This window comes from Pongo abelii, chromosome 2, assembly GCF_028885655.2.
Source record: "Pongo abelii isolate AG06213 chromosome 2, NHGRI_mPonAbe1-v2.0_pri, whole genome shotgun sequence".
In the NCBI taxonomy this organism is placed as follows: Eukaryota; Metazoa; Chordata; class Mammalia; order Primates; family Hominidae; genus Pongo; species Pongo abelii.
In genome coordinates this window covers 142394654-142400653 of record NC_085928.1, presented here as the reverse complement: position 1 = coordinate 142400653, position 6000 = coordinate 142394654, and positions in this window count along the sequence as shown.

The window sequence follows — 6000 nt, the reverse complement described above, 5'->3', positions numbered from 1 at the left end:
ACCTCTTCACTCCTTAGCTTCTGCATTTCAGCAGAATACTCTCAGAGTTCCCTTACCCTGAGGATCAGTCCTCTCAAACTGGATGACACCAGTTGGCTACCTTTATATAGAGTCCACCTGTCCCATCAGTAAATTTTTGTACTCTTAATCCGGCAAACTCCAGAAGTATAGGCCATTTCTATCACAACCATCTCTTTTTCAGGCTATTGCTGTATTCTCCACTAGTCTCCAGATGAGAATTACAACAATTTCCATACAGTTGAAGCTCAGGGGCACCACTTATTGTACTCCTGGAACCTCGCAGCTCTAATTTGTATTGAAGGGTCAGTGGGTATTTGTCCCTTATGGGGCAAGAATGAGAATCACCATAAAACTCTCTACTCCTAAGAATTAACTTCAAATAAATTCTTTTTTTTTAAATGAGGCTTCTCTTTTATTTTTATTTTCTTTTTTTTACTGATTGGACAGTAGTTTTTTCTTTTTTTAATTTTTTATGTTCGTGTGTATGTAGTTGGTGCATATATTTAGGGGTACATGAGATGCGAAATAAGCATATAATGGAGAATGGGTTATCCATCGTCTCAAGCATTTATCCTATGAGTTACAAACAATACAATTATACTCTTTAAGTTATTTTAAAATGTACGATTCTGTTATTATTGACTATAGTCACCCTATTGTGCTATCAAATAATAGGTCTTATTCATTCTTGATGAACGGACACCTTGATGGTCTTGGACAAGATCTTGGAGAATTCTCTAGATTATCAAGCAGAGACTCTTGCTCTCTTCCCTTACTTTCTCCCAAACAAACAGAACCATCTAAAACTATTCTGAGCCACCTGTAGCTGGGGGTGGAGTGACACAAGAACCCCGGTGGCCACCAGCACTATGAGTGCATTGGGTTAGATCTGAAGCCAGCACAGCACTAGGTCTCGCCCAAGGCCTGCTATAACCAGTCCCTGGCTACTGCCTATGTTTGCTTAAGGCCCTGGGGCTCTACAATCAGCAGGTGGCAAACGCAGCCGGGTTTGTTTCATTCCCTTTTGGGCAGCGAGGTCCCCCAGTCCTTGTGTGGGTGGAGAAGTGTCCAGGAGTCAGGGACTGAAGTCAAAAACCTTACTACTTGGTGCTCTATTGTATTGCAGCTGAGCTAACACTCAAACCACAAGACACAGTCCTTCCCACTCTTCCCTCGTTTTCTAAAGGCAGACGAGCCCATTGCCACTGCCACCCCAGTACTGCCAGACTACCAGAGATGTTCCCTTAAGGCCCAAGGGCTCTCAGGTAAGCTTGTGGTGAATGCTTCCTGACCTGGAACTCACCCTGCAGGGCAATGGGCTCCCCATTGGCCCAGGGTTGGTTCAGAAATGCTGTCCAAGAGTCAAGTCCTGGAATCAGGGACCCCAAGAGCCTACTTGGTGCTCTGCTCCATGGTGGCCATGCTGGTACCCAAGGTGTAAGATGAAGTCCCCTTTACTTTTTCCTCTGATTTTCTCAAGCTGAAAGAGTTTTGCCCTGTAGCCACCACAGCTGGTTTTGGGCTGAGTCTCGCCTAAGCTAGCAAGTCTCAGAGGCTCATCAAGGGCCTTGGTGTAGAACTTAGGTACCACTGCTGGTTATTCAGGGTCCAAGGGATCTTCAGTTAGCAGGTGATGAATTCTGGTAGGTCTGAGTCCTTTCCTTCAAGGCAGTAGGTTCCTTTCTGGTCCAGGGTGTGTCTAGAAATGTCATCTGGGAGCTAAGGCCTGGAATGGGGGCCTCATGACTCTGACCATTGCCCTGTCTTGCTGTGGCTTAGCTGGTATCCAAGATGCAAGACTAAGTCCTCCTCACTTTTCCCCATCCTCTCCTCAAGTGGAAAGAAGGGGTCTCTTTGGAGCCGCCAGCTGTGCAGCCTGGGGTTAGGGGAGGGGTGATGCCAGCACTCCCTTGGCTGCCCCAGCTTATGTCTCAGTATGTTGTGTGCCTCCCTAGTCCACTGTCTCTGGGCCTAGTTCAGCACTAGGTCTTGCCTAAGAGTTGCTGTGTTTATGGCCTAGACTGCCTTTCAAATTTCTTTGGAGACACGGAGTACTATAGCCCTCAGTGGTGAGGTTTGCAGGCACTCGAGTTCTGACAGCTGGGATCTGTGATTCCCCTCTGGCTAGGGTTGATTTAAATGCCGCCTCTGTGGATGGGCATCAGCTGAGTTTGGTCCAGTTTTTCTTTCTGTTCTAACAGGACAGCACTGAGCTCAATAACTCACAATTGATGTATTCTCCCTTCCCCAGTGCCCAGAGATGCTCTTCACACCATCCTGCTGCTGCTGGTGGTAGAGGAGGGGGGCACTGGTGATTCAAGGCTGTTTTTCCTCCATCTTCAGTGCCTCTTTCAGTGATACAAAATTAAAACCGGGTACTATGAGTGCTCACCTGATTTTTGGTTCTTATGAAGTTGTTTTTTTCTGTATGGATAGTTGTTAACTTGGTGTCCTTGCAAGGGAGAGCTTTCTATTCCACCATCTTGCTCCGTCCAAAAAAAAGAAGCTTCTCTTTTATAGACTGAATTTGTATGAAGAGCTTAGAGTCACAGAATTGACTTGGCTACTTCTTAGCAATTCCTTGCCTTCTCTTGAATATGCAGGCACTTGTCAACCATTGAGGCAGAGACAAAGTCCCACCTGACAAGTTGTTATTTATGCCTGTTTGTCTTCCCCTGAGGACTGGGCTTGTAGCTTTCTCAACCTTGTATTCCTAATGTGTAGCAGACAGCCAAGTGGTAATGAATTTCAGAGATTAATAACTAATTACTATACAACATGATATATTTATAATAGTCATAAGCAATATGCTTTGATACACAAGGAAGGAATGGTCAAATCTACCATTAGGAAAGACTCAGAAATGTAAACTCTTCCCTAAAAATATGTGTCCTGAATCACCAATTAGTCTTTAGGAAAAGGCATTAAGTTTTCTTCTCTATTTTTGACTTGTTTTTAAAATTCTTCTGTAAAGGAACATACAGAATCAAAATAACAAAATGGTGTGTTTTTAAAATTCTCTACCATCTTTTTAAAACATCAAAATTCATAATAATACTCATATCAGGCTACTCTGAATTTAGGATTTCAAACAGGAACGGTTTTAGTTTTAAGTAAATAATAATAAAAGTTAATTTCTAAAAGTATTGTCTAGGGTTTCTCCTGGTTCTGTTTGAAAGTAACAGAAGCTTGATGGATTTAACTTTGGCTGAAAACTGAGTTCATTATAAAGATGACAGTGGCCACCAGGAAACCCAAAGGCAAAATGTAGCTGGATTCAGGATCGAATCAGGACCAGAGACTATCCTAGAATGCCTGGTAGAGCCTTGAAATTCTTTACCACTCTGTTTCCAAGCTTCTTCTGTTTTGTAACACACATAGTTTAACAGTCACTGCTAATGATGTCTGAGTTGGCAGGTTACTAGTTTCACCACCCTTAATCTTGCTTGCTCTTAGTCTCAGCTCCAACTTCCTGTTTAGATCAGGTGCCCCAATCTAATCAGCCTTGGCTGTGCCACTGTGTTCATTATACGGGAGGCAGTTCTCAGAAGTGGGGATGGGAGACTGGACTTCTAACCTAATTGATATCTAGTACAGATATTTCAAAGGCTTGGTTCTTTATCTCAAGAAAACTTTCAACCCAGGGCCTTGGCAATTGATTTACCTATTGAGAACAGGCATTACCCATTGTATTCCTCTGAAATAATTTATATTCTCTTCAAAGATGGGAATATTCTTGCTCCTTAACACGAAAGCTTCATTGTTAGAACTTCCTTGTTATTTACACCAAGAGTTTCAGTCCACGGTTGCTGTTCCATTTGAAATTAGAGAAGGAAAACAACACAGCATCTCCAAATATAAATGAATCTTAAAATCAAATTTGAAATTCAGCCAAACTCCAAATTTACTGGGCTTCTTTCCTGAAGATAACTTGCAGGGGGCCCAGCAGGATTATAATCAGAAATTACATTTGACCTAGAAAAAGTGAAATCATATATTCTTCTTCACTTGAGAATATGTATATCAAGAATATATATATAATTATAATATAATAATATAATATAATATATACACACATAAACATATGTATACTACACACATATGTATATATTATCAAGTATGTATATAAATACATATTCATATATTTGATGAAAATATAAACTTGAATATTAGTCCATTCTCATGCTGCTATGAATAAACACCTGAGACTTGATAATTTATAAGGAAAAGAGGTTTAATTGACTCACAGCTCCACATGACTTGGGAGGCCTCAGGAAACTTGCAATCATGGTGGAAAGCACCTCTTCACAGGGTGGCAGGAGAGAGATTGAGTGCCAGCAAAGGAAATGCCAGATGCTTATAAAACCATCAGATCTCATGAGAACTCACTATTATGAGAACAGCATGGGGGAAACTACCTCCATCATCCAATCACTTCCCACCAGGTCCCTCCCATGGCACATGGGGATTATGGGAACTACAATTCAAGATGAGATTTGGGTGGCGTCACAGCCAAACCATATCAACTTGATATATGTCAAGATTACATTTAATCTTGATATATATAACTTGATATATGCATATAACAGTGTTAACTTTATATAGAGTACATATTCTATATAAATTTTTTTATATAGAATATGTATGTCAAGTTTATAAATATATCAAGTTTATTTATATATCAATTTTTATATATATAAGCATGTGGCTTTTGGCAATGATGCTACTCTTTTTTAAGTTAAATTAGGCTCTATGACTATGAAACACGACTGAACAGGCTTCTCCTTTGTATTACCATGTAAATGTCATTGGAACAATTTTATTTTACCACCATGAGACTCTTTATTAGCATTCTCTGTGTTTTCCTCTGGCTCTCCTTCCTCTCCTGCTGTACAGACATTCACAGAGCACATAATTCTAGCCTGCATCAAGGAAACAGTGGATTTCAGGGTCTTATAAATATTGAGAGTGAGGAATGTTCAGATAAGGGAACACTGGGGGAAGAATTAAAAAATGTCCTGAGTAGTTGAAGGCAAGCATAGAGTTCTCTCCATTCTTAAGGGTTCATTCCCATAAAGTTTCTTTTCTTCATTATCAGGCAAACATGGCAAAGAACAGGACAGTTTTAGAAGATATGAGATTCTCAGTGAATTTTAGACAGAAACATACACCCATAGGGTATACTTTATGTATATCTACAATGTAAACAATAACTTTATATATACCCACAGTGTCAAAAATAATGTGTAAGCTTTAAAAAGTAGTCGTGTATTTATTTCCATTAGTTCTGTCGACAAGATGCAGTTTTAAATCAGGAATATATAACTATTATACAACATGTAGAACATCCATAATTTGCTAAATGTGGGACTGAAGGCACAACACAGCCTCCAGGGTCTTCATGTTTATAAGCACTTGTCTGCATCGTCCAGGGCTGAAAAAAATAGCCACAAAGCTGAACCCTAATCCTCTAAAGCATTTGATGAACATACCTGTTTGGAAAATGGCAGGATAGCCAGTTATTTTAGTTGAATCTTTGCTTTCAAGTAAGAGGGCATTCCTCATTATAATGGACTTAAAGAAGTGGAAACAGGCATAGAACTTGTTACTTGGACACTGTGTGTAATCTTATTTTATAATTTTTGTCTCCCTCTTTTTTTCAGTATTCCCAAATGGGCGGCCTGAATCTGATTGGAACACAAACTGTGGTTCTTTGTTCCAACACATTTTGATTTTTCCAACACATTTTTATTTTAGGTGAGATCAAGTTGACCTATTTATATTTATGAGGCATCTGTCGCTCCAAAAATCCTGGATAAGAAAGAATGAATCAGACCATGGGACACTGGCCAAGACCGAACTAATTTGCTATTGCCTTCTTGGGGCCAAGACAATACGATCTCTTCCTAGTGAAAGGAGTAAGGATTTCTTTAAAGAGAATGGTTGTTTCACCTGTTAATAATCCTGGGATCCAGCGAA